Here is a 19,153-nt window from a genome sequence, read left to right as displayed (position 1 = left end):
ATGTATATGATAGTATGAGATGAGATGAATTATGAACCGAGAAAATATCATTTAAATGATGAAATGTGTTGAGAATACTGATATTGAAATGTGAATATGTGAAATGAAAATATTGCAATGTTAATTCTGCAATATGAAAATGAGAAATGTAGAAATACGTGAAATATGAATGATAAAATGCTAATACCGCATAATGATTGCAGGTTTGTGGTGGTAAACCCTGTTAGATTATTATGATATTGAGCACGGTACCGTTGCGAGTGGTGTTAGTGCAACCACACGGACTCTTGGAGAGTGTGGCGTGACAGTCGACTGTGCCATTGTGTAGGGTTGTTGGGCCCCCTGAGTCCGGATCAGGGTTATTGGCCGGCCAGTCGTACAACAGACGCGATATGTGATATGATATTTGATCTAACCAGGTCGGCCAACTGCGGTTAGATCCAGCCTTCGGGCCGCACAACCTTGACCATGAGGGAAAGCATGGCATGTATAGAAAGATCCTCAGGGTGGCCATGAGTTACAAACGCGATGTTGGTATTTGATACCAAGGATACTCATAAACCAAAAAGTAAAGTAGAAATGAAAAGTGAAAGAATGATAACATTGGCTAAAATGAGAAATGAAAAAAAGAATGGAAATTGAGAAATAAAGAATGATAAAATTGAAAAATGGAACCACATGAGTTAATAATATAAATAATTGAGGCGAAATGAAACTCTCCACCTGAGGGCTAACTGAGTAAGGTAAGTGCCTTGATAGGTATCAGATGTGGTCATACCCGGCTGCATAACGTGTTAGGGCAAAGGGAAGCTACCTATATGGGCGGGTAATCTTCCCTATTCTCAGGAACTTCGCGAGTAAATATGTGTTGGAAATCATTGAATTTGATAAATGATTTTAAAGCTTATAAAAGTTTGTGTTGTATATCTATATGATTATGAGAATGTGAATATCAATGTATTTTCTCAGATGAAATGATGATTTGAAAAGTAAAGTATATTATAATTGTACTCATATGGCCACACACTGTAAATAATTTATTCATTTTTACTGAGATGTGTCTCACCCAAATTATCTAAATTTTTCAGGGGACAGAGATAGGCTAGGCGGTAGAGCTCCATGATCATAGGGAGCTAGGACCTTGATACGCAGGGTGAGTTTGGACTAGGGAGGTGTGATTCCCTAAGATTGTGTATTTATGTGTATATTGATACTCTGGGTATTGTATTCTGACTGATATGTATATATTGTCTTCCGCTGTTAGGTTGTATAATAAAATAACTTTTTACCCGATACCTAATGCGGGTTGGGTTGTATGAATGATAGTAGGAGTGTTGACGTGGCCGATTTGTGAATGTTGTGGATGACGTTTAATTATTTATTATTATTGAAAAAAAATTGTACGAAAATCGGTGCATCACAGTTTGGTATCAGAGCCTAGGTTGCTAGGTTCTGCAGACTTTAATAGACAGCGGAATACAATACCAAAGTATAGGAGTTGATTTTGAGGAAAATAGGTGATGGGTAGATTAAAATGTGAGTTAGTGATTGTTTGAGGATGTGGTGAGAATTTAGGGTTCGATCTTGCGGCCTAGAGGCAAGAGTACCGGGGTTGTTTCTGTGTTTTTCCTAAGGTGACGATTTCAGGAAAATCAAGGATACTACCGCTAGGTCTTATTTCTAAGTGGTAAGACTGAATCTTAAATGGGGATTTAGGATGTGGATAGAGGAATAATTTATGAGTTATTGTAATGTATGGATTGTGTGACAGTGATTGTATGCTGAGATTAGCTGTTTCCCTTGCAGAATGGATCCAGGAATAGTAACCCGAATGCGGGAGGTGATGGAGCAGGACCTTCCAGTATGGGTGGTGCAGACCCTGACGCAGTGTTGCGTAGCGTCACTCAGCAGGTGATGGCTGAGATGGCCAAGAGCTTGAGGGAGAGGAGCTGCACAATCGAGCAGTTCACGCGTATGCGACCCCATCTTTTGTTGGAGGAGCGGACCCACTGGTAGCAGAGAACTGGATTCAGGACATAAAGGACATACTAGTAGTCCTCTAATGTACAGACGAGCAGAAGGTATTATTTGCTACCTTTAAATTGACTGGGGAGGCAAAGCACTGGTGGAGGTCAGTGAGAGTACTGGAGGAGTAGAGGCCTGACCCTATAGCGATGACATGGAGTTGCTTCAGGGAGATTTTCTTCGAGCAGTACTTTCCTGCTACAGTCAGGAGTGCGAAGGCGTCGGAGTTTCTATATCTGACAAAGGGGTCTATGATGGTGCAGCAGTATGCAGTGAGGTTTGTTCAGCTATCCCACTTCGCCCCGTATATGGTGCCAGATGAGGAGAGGAAAGAGAGGAAGTTTGAGGAGGGCTTGAGGCAGAACCTGTATGAGCAAGTGGTAGGTTTTCTCTCAGACTTTCTTAGAGATAGTGGATAGGGCTGTGGTGATTGAGAGCAGCATACAGAGAGGCGCAGTAGCCTAGAGCCAGAGGAAGAGGCCCGCTCCTTCTGATTTTCAGGTAGGGCCCAGTCCAGGGCCGTGGAGGAGATGTGATACCGGAGGAGGACGACGACAGGGAGGAGGAGATCGAGCAGTACAGGGCAGACAAATGCCCCTTCCATGTCCCAGATATTTGAGGAGGCACCTAGGAGAGTGCCGAGCGAGAAAGGTTGTTTGCTATCAGTGCCTCCAGCCTGGGCATATCACGAGAAACTGTCAAGCACCACCAGCGGTAGCGGTTGCTCCTCGACCATACAAAGGAGGCTATCAGGCACCTCGAGGTGGACAGCAAAGTAATACTATGTCGGCGCGAGTTTATGCACTGACGCCGGGAGATGTTGAGGCGGCGAGAGATGTGGTGACAAGTACGGTTTTAATACTGTCATTTAAAGCTACTGTTTTTTTTTTTATTTTGGGGCGACGCATTCATTTATTGCTCGGGATTATGTTAAATTATGTGGGTTTGAGCCTCACCAGTTAGAAATTAGTTTGTTTGTTGCTACGCCGACTAAGGCTGTAGGGGTATGTAGAAAGGTACTTAGGGACTGTCCAATGGATATTGAGGGGAGGTCTTTGTTAGCTAATCTAGTGGTTTTAGACATGCATGGGTTTGAGGTAATCTTGGGTATGGATTGGCTAGCTGTCCACTATGCTAGCATTGATTTGCATCAGAGAGTGGTAATATTCAGACCTCCATAGGGACAGGAGTACAGATTCGTGGGATCACGTGTGCGCACCCCACCTCAGTTACTATCTACTATTCAGGCACGTAGGTTGCTATCAGAAGGCTATCAGGGATATTTAGCCCGTGTGAAGGCTGTATCAGAAGGGGAGCTGAGGGTGGAAGATATCCCAGTGGTGAGGGATTTTCCTGATGTATTCCCCGAGGATTTTCCAGGACTACCTCCTGATCATGAGGTAGAGTTCATTATTGATCTAGTTCCAGGGACAACGCTGATTTCGAAGGCGTCGTATAGAATGGCACCGGCAGAGCTGAAAGAATTGAAGGAGCAGTTGCATGAACTATTAGATAAGGGGTTTATTTGGCCCAATGTGTCGCCCAGGGGAGCACCGGTTTTATTTGTGAGGAAGAAGGATGGCTCGATGAGGTTGTGCATTGACTATCGAGAAATAAATAAAGTAACTATCAAGAATAAATATCTGCTCCCGCATATCAATGATTTGTTTGATTAGTTATGGGGGACACAGATCTTTTCGAAGATAGATTTACGCTCCGGGTACCATCAGGTGAAAGTCAGGGTGGAAGATGTTTCGAAGACGGCATTTAGAATACGATAAGGTCACTATGAATTTCTAGTTATGCCGTTTGGGTTCACGAATGCTCCTGCAATGTTTATGGATCTGATGAACAGGGTTTTTTACCAGTATTTGGATTAGTTTGTAGTTGTATTTATTAATGATATACTGGTGTATTCGAAGAGCCCAGAGGAGCATGAGGATCATCTAAGTATAGTGTTGCAGGTGTTGCGAGAGAAGAAGCTATATGCGAAGCTCAAGAAGTGTGAGTTCTAGCTGGAACAGGTTACCTTCCTTGGACACATCATATTGAAGGGTGGTATTTCTATTGATCCGAGTAAGATTAAGGCGGTAGTAGACTGGGTACGACCAAAGAACGTGCACGAGATCAGGAGTTTCTTGGGATTGGTTGGGAACTACCGCAGGTTTGTTGAGAGCTTCTCTAGATTGTCAGGCCTACTTACCCGATTGACCAGGAAAGGAGTGAAGTTTGAATGGTCTGATGAATGTGAACAGAGCTTCCAGGAATTGAAGCAGCGACTCATCACTGTGCCTGTGTTGACGATTACGTCAGGAGAAGAGGGGTTCGTAATTTATAGGGATGCGTCCCTTAAAGGGCTCGGATGTGTATTGATGCAGTGGGAGAGAGTGATAGTCTATGCCTCACGCAAGTTGAAAGAATATGAGAAGAACTACCCTACCCACGATCTGGAGTTGGCGGCGGTTGTTTACGCGCTGAAGATTTGGAGGCACTATCTATATGGGGGTAGGTGTGAGATATTTACCGACCATAAGAGCTTAAAATATTTCTTCACGCAGAAGGAATTGAATATGAGGTAGAGGAGATGGCTGGAGCTAATAAAGGATTACAACTGCACTATCAGCTACCACTCGGGAAAGGCTAATGTGGTTGCTGATGCTTTGAGTCAGAAATCAGTGGATTCATCTGTATCTGTAGTGGAAATTCAGCATTCGATTTAGATGGATCTAGAGAGGCTTGGCGTGGAGCTAGTAGAGGGCGATCACCAGGCGTTTATTGCTGACTTGGTTTTACAACCGACTCTACAGGAGAGGATTAAAGCAGCTTAGAGGAATGAAGCAGAATTAGTAGAGCTTGTGGGAAAGGTACAGGATGATTAGGAACCATAGTTCATCATTTCAGATGATGGAGCCTTGAAGTTCCGTACCAAGTTATGCGTTCCTGCTGATCTTGAGATCAAGAGGGTCATTCTGGAGGAAGCACATCGGTCTCTATATACTGTACATCTAGGTAGCACTAAAATGTACAGGGATCTTCAAGAGTCCTTCTGGTGGAGCAACATGAAGAGGGAGATAGCTCAGTTTGTGGATCAGTGTTTGACGTGCTAGCAAGTGAAGGCTGAGCACCATAAATCAATGGGATCATTGCAGCCACTTCACATTCCTAAGTGGAAGTGGGAGCATATAGCGATGGATTTCATCTCAGGATTACCGCCAACATTGCATGGACAGGACACTATTTGGGAAGTGGTGGATTGATTGACGAAGACTGCCCACTTTTTTGCCAATCAAAGTTAGCTACTCCATGGACAGATTGGCTGAGTTATACATCCAGGAGATAATTAGACTCCACGGTGTCCTAGTGTCCATAGTTTCAAATAGAGACCCAAGGTTCACATCTCATTTTTGGAAGAGTCTGCAGCGGGCCATAGGTTCTCAGTTGTCGTTTAGCACAGCTTTTCATCCTCAGACAGATGGATAAACACAGAGGACGATACAGATTCTGGAGGATATGCTTCGAGCATGTGTGCTAGATTTTGGAGGTCGTTGGATGCAATATTTTCCACTGGTTAAGTTTGCGTATAACAACAGCTTCCAAACCAGCATTGGGATGGCATCGTATGAGGCGCTTTATGGCAGGAGGTTCTGATCCCCGTTGTACTGGGATGAGGTTGGAGAGAGACAGGTATTGGGGCCAAAGCTGATACAGCAAACTCAAGATAAAGTCAGACTCATCAGAGACAGGATCAGGACAGCGCAGAGCTGGCAGAAGAGTTATGCTGATACTCGTCGGGGAGAATTGGAGTTTGACACAGGAGATCACGTATTCCTGTAGGTGGCACCGCTGAAAGGTGTTATGAGGTTCGAGAGGAAGGGTAAGTTGAGCCCAAGGTATATTGGACCATTCGAGATTCTTGAGAGAGTGGGTCCAGTTGCCTATCGTTTGGTATTACCACCGGTCCTATCTAGGATCCATGACGTATTCCACGTTTCTATGCTAAGGAAATACGTCCCAGACCCCTCTCATGTGATCATATATGAAGCACTGGAGTTGGGTGATACTTTAACTTATGAGGAAGTGCCAGTGCAGATTCTTGACTGGAAGGAACAGGAGCTACACACGAATAAGATTCTACTGGTAAAAGTTCTGTGGCGTAACCATGCCATTGAGGAGGCTTCCAGGGAACTAGAGGATCAAATGCACCAGAGATATCCGCACTTATTCAGTGGAGTTTAGAGTTGAGCCAGTTAGAGTAAAAAGAATAATATTGTGTAGTTTTTATTTGTATAGTGTAACATAGGATAGATAGGGTTTTTAGTTTTGAAACGTGAATGGTTTTGGGAGAATTTTGAATAGTTGTAATCTCCCAGAACCCTCGTTGTAACCACGGTATTCCTCCGCCATAAGTGAGGGTAATTAATAAAAATTGGAAGTGTTTTTGTTAAGAAAAGGAAACAGGGGAATGACAAATTTCGAGGACGAAATTTTTATAAGGTGGGGAGAATGTAATAACCCCAAAAAGGGTTATAGAAGATTAGTAGAGTGATTCCCAAAAAAATAAATAAATAAAATTAATTAATTAATTAATCGAATAAAAAAAGAAAAAAATTAATTAAAATTTATTTTTATTTTTATTAATAAAATATATTATTATTAATATTAATTAAATATATTATTATTATTATTATTATTATTATTATTATTATTATTATTATTATTATTATTAGTTATCCTGAAGCTTCTTAGCTTCAGGATTCTTCTTCTTCTTCTTCTTCTTCTTCTTTCTTTTCTTTTCTTTTCTTTATTCTTCCTGCAACGTAGGACTCTCTCTCTCCTCTCATTCTCTCTCCCTCTCTTCTCGATTTCATGATAGATTTTCGCCCGATCGAAAATCCAAAAATACCACTGCTCCATTCTTCGCTGCCGTCATTTTTACCGAAGCGGATCGGTAATAGGAACGACGTAAGCAAAATATAAGCCCAATCAACGAACAGACACCACCACGAGAATTTGAGGATGATTCTCTACAAGTCTAACGAGACGAAATTCTCGTGGGGGTGTCAAGCCAAAACTCCAAATTTGGGGTGCGGGACTTATTTTTAATTAGTTAGGATTAATTTAAAAATACTAAAATATTGAGTATCTGGGGCTGAAGTAGGATTTCTGGAATTTAGGGTCCGGGTGAGCGCCGCGGGTGTAATTTTCGAACCCGCAGGCAAAATTCAGAAAATTAAATGAGGGTGTTAAATAATGGTTTAAATATTAATTTGGAGTATATGGAGCTTAGGGAAGGTTAGTTGAATATTGTTTTGAGGGAAATTAGTTAATTAATCTGGGGAAAATGTAAATTTCGAGCACCAAGGGCGTGAGATTTTGGGTTCTAGCAAGACTCTCAGTAAGTCAGGTAAAGGGAATAAATAATAACAATATTTTTATGAAAATTATGGATTAAGAAATATGTGAAAATGGTGCATGTTATTTTACCTGAAATTTATTGTGATATAAATATTAGATGAAATTTGTGTGGCATATGATTTATATTGAGAAATGTTTAAACTGAGTTAGATGATTTACCCTGTGAAATATATGATATTGAAATGTGTTTTAATATGAGAATTGAAATGTGGGAAAATGATGAAAGTGAAATGTGCAAAAAAAATTGTATTTTCTGAGAAAATGAAGAGAGGTGAAATATGGAAATGTGTTTTAAGAAATATTGAGTAATTGTGAAATAAGATATGTATATGATAGTATGAGATGAGATGAATTATGAACTGAGCAAATATCATTTAAATGATGAAATGTGTTGAGAATACTGATATTGAAATGTGAATATGTGAAATGAAAATATTGCAATGTTAATTCTGCAATATGAAAATGAGAAATGTGGAAATACGTGAAATATGAATGATAAAATGTCAATACCGCATAATGATTGTAGGTATGTGGTGGTAAACCCTATTAGATGGTTATGATATTGAGCATGGTACCATTGCGAGTGGTGTTAGTGCGACCACACAAACTCTTGGAGCGTGTGGTGTGACAGTCAACTGTGCCATTGTGTAGGGTTATTGGGCCCCCTGAGTCCGGATCAGGGTTATTGGCCAGCCAGTCGTACTACAGATGCGATATGTGATATGATATTTGATCTAACCGAGTCGGCCAACTACAGTTAGATCCAGCCTTCGGGCCGCACAACCTTGACCATGGGGGGAAGCATGGTGTGTATAGAAAGATCCTCAGGGTGGCCATGAATTACAGACGCGATGTTGGTATTTGATACCGAGGATACTCATGAGCCGAAAAGTAAAGTAGAAATGAAAAGTGAAAGAATGATAAAATTGGCTAAAATGAGAAATGAAAGAAAGAATGGAAATTGAGAAATAAAGAATGACAAAATTGAAAAATGGAACCGCGTGAGTTAATAATATAAATAATTGAGGCGAAGTGAAACTCTCCGTCTGAGGGCTTACTGAGTAAGGTGAGTGCCCTGATAGGTATCAGATGTGGCCATACCCAGCTGCATAACGTGTTAGGGCAAAGGTAAGCTACCTGTATGGGCGGGTAATCTTCCCTATTCTCAAGAACTTCACAGGCAAATATGTGCTGGAAATCATTGAATTTGATAAATGATTTTAAAGCTTATAAAAGCTTGTGTTGTATATCTATATGATTATGAGAATGTGAATATCAGTGTATTTTCTCAGACGAAATGATGATTTGAAAAGTAAAGTATATTATAATTGTACTCATATGGCCACACACTGTAAATAATTTATTCCTTCTTACTGAAATGTGTCTCACCCAAATTATCTAAATTTTTCAGGGGACAGAGATAGGCTAGGTGGTAGAGCTCCGTGATTATAGGGAGCTGGGACCCTGATACACAGGGTGAGTTTGGACTAGGGAGGTGTGATTCCCTAGGGTTGTGTATTTATGTGTATATTGATACTCTGGGTATTGTATTCTGACTTATATGTATATATTGTCTTCCGCTGTTAGGTTGTATAATAAAATAACTTTTTACCCGATACCTAATGCGGGTCAGGTCGTATGAATGATAGTAGGAGTGTTGACGTGGCCGATTTGTGAATGTTATGGATGATGTGTAATTATTTATTATTATTAAAAAAAATTGTACGAAAATCGGGGAATCACATATCATACCTGGTATAACCGTCATATAACGTTGGCAGTGGTATGAGAAGGTCGTTATATGGACATTTATATTGGGAGGTAAACATTGACAGTGGTATGAGGAGGTTGTTTACCTATTTACTATGAACAGAGTGCTGTTTTATGGCCTGTGTGGTTTGATTAGTCTTGTGTGGACCAGCCCTATGTGGACATTGATGTTGTAGTTTGAGCAGTCCTGTGTGGACATTGATGCTCTGTGATTTGATTAGTCATGTGTGGACCAGTCCTGTGTGGACATTGATGTTGTGTGATTTGAATAGTCCTATGTGGACCAGTCCTGTGTGGACATTGATGCTGTGTGATTTGATCCTGTGTGGATTGATTATGATATGGGTGTATGCGTGAAATTCTATGAAGTGATTGTGTTGGCTATGTACGACTATTAATTAATTTAGTATTTAGGGTAAAGTAGATTACTCCACCCGAGGGCTTGTTGAGGAAGGCGAGTACGCTGGTAATTAATTGTGGGTACCAGAGTAGAAGGAAGCCACTTGTATAGGCGGGTGATCTTCCTTATTCTCGGTGACTTTACCTGAATACATAACCCGAGGGCTTATTGAGAAAGGTGAGTGCCCTAGAGTTAGCACTAGAGCGGAGGGAACCTACTTGTATGGGCGGGTAGATTTCCCTATTCTCGGAAACCAACATTAAAATACTGATGATTATGGGTATGTGATTGGATGATAAAGACGTTGATTTTGTGTGATTATGGGCATGTTATCCGGACTTTTGGTGAACTGTGTGTACACTTTAGATGGATATTTTAATTTTATTATAAACACTTCAGTCACACACTATTATAAATTATTTTTTCCTTACTAAGAGGTGTCTCACCCCGTCATATGTTAAAACTTTTTAGGTTATCCAAGTGATCGAGCTTAGATAGCTCCAGGGCAGGGTAGTTTTGTGAGTGAGACATAAACGACTATGTCTTAGTTTTTATGCTTTATTAAATTTCTGTCAGGTTTTGTATTATAGAGAACATGGATGTGTGAATTGAGTGTGATGATGTATAATTATAGAACTCTGGTATATTATGTTCGAGGTTGCTTTATTATTATCCGCTGCGTGAATGGTATCAGAGACACGTGTCATTCTCATAACACTCCGAGTCCCACGTGGCGGGTCCGGGGCGTTACAGTTAAGAAATGTTCTAAACCCCTCGGGTATTTTACATCATTAATTTCTATTCAAGAAAATATTTTTAACACGAAAATTGTGTGGCATGAGTTTATTTATACGTTGCATATTTCACGAAAATATGAGTAAAGATTACATGAGTTGATTTTTTTTACATTGTGTATTTCATGAAAATATGAGTAAAAATGAGATTTTCATGATATTGATTTGGGTAGGATTAGGTAGTTTAGAATATTTATTTTAGTTTGTTCTACGTTAATAATAGATTTATGATTTTAAAATAACATTTGATCATTGTTTAAGAATGAATCCTAAAGATTGTAACATTAGAGGAAATGAGATTAACGTCAAAACTCTCAAAGACATATAACAATTCTATATTCTTTAAAAAAAATTGTATTATTATTGAAAACACGTTAATTAATTTAAATATGTTATTTATGTTTATAGAAACATGGACCCATATTGATGACTTATAATTAATTATTAGATCAGATACATTAATAATTTAAAATTTTCATATATAATAATATAATAATATCCAAAATTATTTATTTTCGTTGTTATTATTTTCACTAAAAATATAAAAAGTAGCACATGGGTTTGGAGGTGCTACACATACAAATAGATATGAACAAATGATTTATTCTAAAATCTGGATTTACCCAAAATCTCTTTGTATGTGCAAGTTGGATATGAATATGTATTTTTACGTTGCATATTCAGTTCTTATCAAAATGTTCAAGCATAATTTATGAATATATATTTTGACGAAATCTTTAATTTTAATTTTGTATTAGTTTATAAGGAATTAAATACAATTTAAATGTTACTATATTATATTTAAATTCAAAAAAAAAATCCCTTAGCATGTACAAGTTAAATAGGAATACATATATACATTGCATATTCAATTCCCATCAAGTATTCAAATTTGATTTAGGAGTACAAATTTTGACGGAATCTTTAATTTTTATTTTGTATAAATTTATAAAAGTAAATACAACTTAAATTTTACTATATTATAAAAAAAAACTTTATATAGTAAAAAAAAATTTCATTAATGAAAGCAATATAAAAATTAACTAATCTTCTTCAAATAACTAATCAATGTCAAATCATTGATCGGTCAAACATACTCAACATATATTTGATCTAATAATAATAATAATATTGGAATATATATAAGGGGTACTCTCGCAGTAAAAAAAAAATTGCCTCATAGGTGGAAATCATCAGCTATAACTCACTTACCCCCAAAGTAAGGCCAGAGCATGAGACCACTTGGGCATAGTAGGGATTCGAACCCGCGATCACATGGATGCACGGCCAGTTCCTTATCACGAGGCCACCCACCCAAGTGGTCACTTGAGTATGAAATTAATTATAGTTAAAGCATTAATAAAGATGTAGAAACAAGAACAGAACCTTGAGTCCGCAAATTTTGCAATACACGTCGCTCCCTCGATTTCCTCAGCACGCGTCACTCTTTATCGATTTTCGCCACACATATCGCTCTTCCTCGATTTTTGAAAAATGCGTCACTCGAGGCACACGTCGCTCTCTCACGATTTTCGTGACACGCATCGTTCTCTCTCGATTTTTACAAAATGCATCGCTCAATATTGATGACACGCGTCGCTCTCTCTCGATTCTCACGGTACACATCTCTCTCCCTCAATTTTTGTAAAACGTGTTGCACGATACCTGTGACACGCGTCGCTCTCTCTCTATTCTCGTGGCATACGTCGCTCTCCCTCAATTTTTGCAAAACGTGTCGCTTGATATCCGTGACACGCATCGCTCTCTCTCAATTTTCGTGACACACATCGTTCTCCCTCAATTTTTGCAAAACGCGTTGCTTGACATCGGTGACACGCGTCACTCTTTCTCGATTCTAGCGACACACATCGCTCTCCCTCAATTTTTACAAAACGTGTCGCTCGATATCTATGACACACTTCGCTTTATCTCGATTCTCACGACACATGTCGCTCTCTCTCGATTTCCACAACACACGGCCATTCCCTTATAAAAAGGGTATGCCCTCCTCGACTCTAAGCATCATATCTTTCTATTATCTTGAATAACCATACTTCGGTTTGTAGAGATTAGCTCTTCCCAAATTTTCTCTTAATTGTCTCTTTACTCGAAAATGTTGCCAAATCACCCAACTCCCCAAGTTGTTGAGAGCAGCACTAGATCGACAACCCAAAGGTGGAAACCCAGTAAGGCACAACTGGAGATTTTAGAGGAGGCTTTCCTGCAAAAGTCAAGGGGAACTCCCTTCTGTGGAGTGGGCTATCTTACTTGCGACACGACTCCGACGATATGGTCCAATCGAGCCAAGAAATGTACGATTTTGGTTTAAGAACCATAGGTGTAGGCGGCGATCAGTTGAAGAAGCCACTATCTCAACTACTGCCCCACCAATTATCCATCTTACCTCCTCTGCCACTACCGCCCCGAGCAATGCCCCTGCCATTTTCCCAACCACTGGTACCCTCATCCCTATCGATAATATTTCGTCGATGAAACTTACAACTAATATCACATCAATGAACCATAACCCTTACAATGGCAGCATCGCAGTCACCACACTAAGGGTTTGTGATAATGTTGGCGTACTCCACCATTTCCAAGAGATCCAAATCGCATTGAGACTCATGTACGGGCCACCAATGGCTCGTTATGAGCATCCCCACGAAAGGCCACAAGGGAAAGATGGTAGCTCTTCCTCCCTTGCCTAACAAATGGGCGTTCTCTCCCTTTTTCGGACCCAAATCGGCGACATTACAAGAGGTCGAGAAAGAACCCAGGCAGTTAGCAGTGACACTACTAGCACTTCGATAGATGCTAACGTTGAGCTATGGCTCTAAAAACCAAATTTTGTTTCATTTTGTTATATATATTTTTAATTTATAGGACATGTTATATATAAAATTATCCTTTTCCACATCTTCTAAATTTCTTTTCCATTTCAACCCCTATTAGACCGACAATTCATACTTCAGTTCTCAAAATAAAATATTTTGCCAAATTGACTTAGTAAAATTGTTCATTAATTTACTCTTTCAAATAGCGCAACCAATTATACAGTACTCATTTTAAATTAGAAAATTTTGATGACAAAATTTTTATAAGGAGGGGAGAATGTGATGACCTAAAAATATATATATATATATATATATATGATTAATGCATAATAATAATAATAATAATAATAATAATGCTCATTAAGTTAATATCAATACAGAAGTGCTCTTCTGTAGGATCATTGATTCCATATTTGATGCCTAAGAAAGACCTTGTCTTAGCGAGTGCTCAGAAACCATTGTGGCTCAGTCGCTCCTTGAAGGTCGACCTGGTCAAAATGGAATTTCATAAGATAAATAGGATAGACACTATTTGTACACGTAAATAAGTACATATACATAAAAATAGTGTTTTGACAGACATAATTTGTAGAAATACATGGTAAAATAATAATAATAATAATAATAATAATAATAATAATAATAATAATAATAATAATAATAATAATAATAATAATAATATAGGTATCCTATGTGGGGCCCACAAGACTGTGTGGGGTCCATATGAATCTCGAAGTTGTGTGGGGTCGACATGAATCCCGAAGCTATGTAGGGCTCATAAAATTGTGTGAGGACTATTGGAGTTACGTAGGACCCACTTAGATCTTGAAATTGTGTGGGGCCCACAAGACCATGTGGGGCTCACATGAGTTTTCAAAATTCGAATTTAATTTTTTTAAAAAAAAATACTAAAACATGGCTTAAAAATAATAACAATGATAATAATAATAATAATAATTTTTAAAAAAAAATTAAAATAAAATAATTAATTAATTAAAGGGGAGTGGTGGCAAGCACTCCCACATGACCTTTATCCCTATCCTATACCTAACCAATGCCTAACTCATCCCATGCCCATTCTTTAATTTAAAAAAATTATAATTTCACTCATCTCCTTACACTTTTACAAATTTTATCTTCTTCCCCAAAATTTTCCTATTAATAGAAAGTTTTCAACTTTCATTTTTCATAAAAATTTTCAAAGGAAGAGAAGGATTAGTGAGTGAAAGAATTAGTGGTGGAGAGAAAATTTTTGAGCAAGTTCTCACTCACCCACTCTTTACGATCTCATTTCTAAGAGATAGTCATTGTGTACGTAGCACAAGATAAAAGAAGAGGTAAGTAAATTTGATTATGTTATATTTTTATTTAAAATTCATATCCGAATTTATTTGTAAGTAAATTTCGATTATGCTAATTAGTTTCATAAAATTCTCTTGAATTTATTTTTATGCATATTTAATTATACTAATTTTATCTTTAATATACTAGTATTTATTTTTTAGTTAAGAAATGTTCTAAACCCCTCGGGTATTTTACATCATTAATTTCTATTCAAAAAAATATTTTTAACACGAAAATTATGTAGCATGTGTTATTTATACATTGCATATTTCACGAAAATATAAGTAAAGATTACATGAGTTGATTTTTTTTACGTTGTGTATTTCCCGAAAATATGAGTAAAAATGAGATTTTCATGATATAATTTTAATTGTACAAATTATATAATAAAAATATTTTTAAAACCCCTTATGGTAAAGAAAGTTCAAAGTTACAGATGCTCAATACTGCAGCTTAAAGTTTAAGTGGATCAGAGTGCATCCACACTGTTTATCGAGTGGTTTTATATGGTAGTAGATTTCTCCTGAGTGCACACTTGGGTCGGACCAGGGTTTAATAGGGAGAATCTCACTTAATAATGATGTACGTTGATTTAATTTGGCGAGCCAGCCAACTAAGTCCAGTTTTCGGACCACACAACCCAATTATGGGGGTAAACATGACTTACGATTAACAGGCCTAAGAGTGATTTTTACAGTATATGTATATACATATTTAATTACGTGTACAGAGTTTAAATTTATATGAACATGACCATTATTGTGCTTAAATAATGATCCAAAGGAAACATATAAGAAAATATATATATATATATATATATATATGTATATAATTAGAAATTATAATTACAGTTTTTAAAGTTAAAAGTTTAATTTAACAGTTATAGTATATGATTATAAAGTTTTATTGTTGTAGTTAATGGCAAAAGTTTTTGTGTAAAAATTTTTAAATTTACATTTATTTTAAAAGCATTTTTAAAGTTATATTATTAAATATTATTTTACGAAATTATGAAAGCTCCTTTTGGCCACACACTAATAATAATCTTATTTACTTACTGAGCGTCGTCTCATCCTAATCATTATTTTACATTTCAGATCATTTTGAAGAGTGTACCAAAAATCTGACATAACAAGTGCATGAACGGGAATAGAAAGAGCTTAGTAGAATAAAAAAATTAGCATAATACAATTTAGAATATATTTGTGTATTTTAGAATTTTAGAAATATGCATTTTAATAGTTGAGACATATATTTGTAATAAAACTAATTAGTGCTCTGCTAATAAAAATAATTTAGATTTATTTGCATCCGCTGAAAAATTTATATGTAAGAATCCACTCGGGTTCGGGTCCTTACAAGTAAAATTGCTATCATTAACCAGAAAATGTTCAAATTATGAAGTTTGACCAAAAAAAAAAAACAAAGTTAAACTGGGTCGGGTAACCATGAAAAATTATGCGAAGGATGACAATACCTTTCAGTTTGAATTGCACTTAAAGAATGTGTGCTATGAGTTACAAGTATTTGTAGAATTTTACATTCTTGAATCAACATCTTTTAATGTAACGTACTCTATAAACAACTAACTCATATACATTTCTAAATACAAGGCTTCTGCAGGTTGGTACATATAGACAATGCATCATACATGGATTTTTATGAATGCTTTAGAAAATTTTAGCCTACTAAACTTTTTTAAGAAGTGACTTCACTACCATACTCATATAGATGAATTCATCAAGTGTGTAACTACAATTAAACATATCACATAGCAAAACCTATGGATTTATTAAAAGATATATTCCAATCATCTCTTCAGTTGTTGATTTGCTTATGCAACCGGTTGTTAGTTTGGTTGTTTTCTTGGCATTGAACCTTTTGTTGTTGTAACTCCACATAACTTATTTCCCAATTCTAAAGTTCCCCCTAGATTTCTCCTGATCATATTCCACCAAATTTGTCTTTCTTATTACTTCACTATTCTAAATCATCACTTTTCTATTTGCTTCTTTTATCCTCAAGTGGACGATAAGTTGTTCTAAATTTATATCATTTTTGTTGTGCATCAAAGTTCTCATGGTCTCATTCTGAGATGGTGGCAATTTATTAATTGGTGAAGCTATCTGGAATACACTTCTATTCCCTTTAACAATCTTTGAAATTCATGAATTTGGAGATTACTATTTTTTTTCATTTGTCATCTTGTTGCGTAAAAACTTGTTGTTAGCAAATTTCTTAGTTTCAACATCCTCTAAGATGTAGTTCTTATTGAAAATTTTTCGTATTTTGTTGGCATTGTCATACTTATAATAAACATCGAAAAAATCATTCGCCAAAAGATTGAAATTATTGTTCTTGCACCTCTCATTATCTTCCTCTCAGTTTAGTATGATGTAGTTATTATTTCTATTAGCCTTGGTGGCTACATGAATTTAATTATCTCGTTTTGATGATAAAAACCCATTAGTGGTTCTAGGTAAACTTATTTTTGCAAAATAAACTATGATAAATATAAACACGAATGCAAAGATTAAGTAAAATAGTAATAGGTTAGACATCATAAAAAAAAGGGGGAGATTGTTAACCTTGGGGGATACATAATCATATTTTATATGTTTTGATGATATTAACCTATATGTTGTTCCTAATATCTCCTATCTTTGCAGATCATGTGTAGTGCAGGTTCCAGTGGCGAATAAATGAAGTACTAGATCAAAGGCAAATATCAGACCAAGTTGACCTCGAGTAGGAAATATCAAAAGGACACTCACTCGAAAAGGACCCAAGCACAACCAAAGGAAAATTATTGTTAAATTATATGTAATAAGGGTTGTGTGTGGTAGGAACATATTGTAACTCTTGTGTTTTGTTTCTTGCATGATTTTTGAGTAAGAGTTGAGTAAATGCATGCATACTAGGACGCATGAGTAAATAGGATTTCACCTAAAGTCACAAACTCAACTTTAATAGTTTTCAAAGTTAAAATCAATGAGTTTGTCAAAAATATCCTATACTCAAAATATGTTTTCAAAGAGACAAGTTTTTAACATCCTAGTTTTAAGAACATTTTTATACTTAGTCCCGACTTTGTTAAAACATGTTTTATGCCCTAAAAACTCAAGAAAGTTAAGTATATTTTTGTAAAGGACATACTAAGCATATAAGATATCGAAACGAGCTTTCAAATGTGTTTTCATAAGTCAAGATATCTTATATTCAAGGGGAAACTCATTTGGACAAGTATTAAACTTTATTAGACTTAATATATTTCATATACATTTGCTTAAGAATGTTTTAAGTCATTAAAAGGCTTTTTGACAAGGATAAACAAAGCAATCGTCAACTAACATAGTGCAGTCTTGAGTCCTGAACACTCTTTAGTATATGGAGCATAACGTTTGTCCAAAAAGGGCGATCTTGGATTCCTTGAAAAGTTAAGAAAAAATTCCACAACTTTCATGTTGATGACTTTTTCATATTCACAACACTCGTCGACGAGTGTAGGGTACTGGTGGACGAGTCATAGGCATGCACTAGTCGACGAGTGCAGGGGCTACTCGATGAGCCCAATGGGCAGAATGATACTAACAGACAAAAACGACTAGTTTTGTTTAGGAATAACGGCTAGTTGGGTATTTCGGCTATAAATACAAGCTAGTAGGCTCGTTTAAACATGGTTTCGGTGATTTATACAAGTTCATAGTAAAAGATATCATTTTATACAAAACTTAGGCACTTTGCATCTTTGTTCTTCATTCACAAGTGCTCATTCTCACTTGCTCACTAATTGTGTTTGATTCATTCCTTGAGAGAGTAGTGTGAGATTGTGTTGTAATTAATATCAACTCATTGTGAGGGGCATTGCTTTGTAATCATCATCCTATTGTGAAGCTGGAAGGTTCTTTGTGAATCGCTTAGTAAAGGCTCTTTGTGAGTGGGTAGGGATTTGTTCCCGAGTTTAGGGATTTGTGCCCATATTGTAAGGCTTCTTCGCCAGTGAAGGAGTATCCTTATTGGATTGTAGAATCCTTGGCTTGGTGCTAAGGCGTGGACGTAGGCTTGGTGCCGAACCACATAAAAATACTAGTGTTGATCTTCTCTCCCTATACTCTTTATTATTTTTCTTGTGCATGATTTAAATTTCATATATTGTGATTTAATTTCTTGAATCTTGTCAAGAGTTTTATTTTGTAGAGAAATTTTTATATCCGTAAAAGAGTCCATTCACCCCCCCTCTTGGACTCCATTGTATACACTCCCAAGGTTGGGACGGTTAACAAGTGGTATCAGAGCGCTAGGCGCTTGAATTTATTAGAGTAAAATCTAAAGCGTAAAGACCAAACGGCAAATATGTTTTCCCAAGGACAATCTATTGATCGTCCACCAAAGTTTTGTGGAAGCAACTACCCGGCATGGAAAGACCGAAAGTCAATCTTTATCCAATCATATGACTGGAAAATGTGGAATGTGATCACGCAAGGAGATTACGTATTCAAAGATGAAAAAGGTGAGCTCAAACCAATCAAGAAGTTGTCGGACACGGAATCAAGGTTAGTCTAACTAAATTA

This window comes from Malania oleifera, chromosome 9, assembly GCF_029873635.1.
Source record: "Malania oleifera isolate guangnan ecotype guangnan chromosome 9, ASM2987363v1, whole genome shotgun sequence".
NCBI classification, from domain to species: domain Eukaryota; kingdom Viridiplantae; phylum Streptophyta; class Magnoliopsida; order Santalales; family Ximeniaceae; genus Malania; species Malania oleifera.
This window is presented reverse-complemented; position numbering follows the sequence as displayed.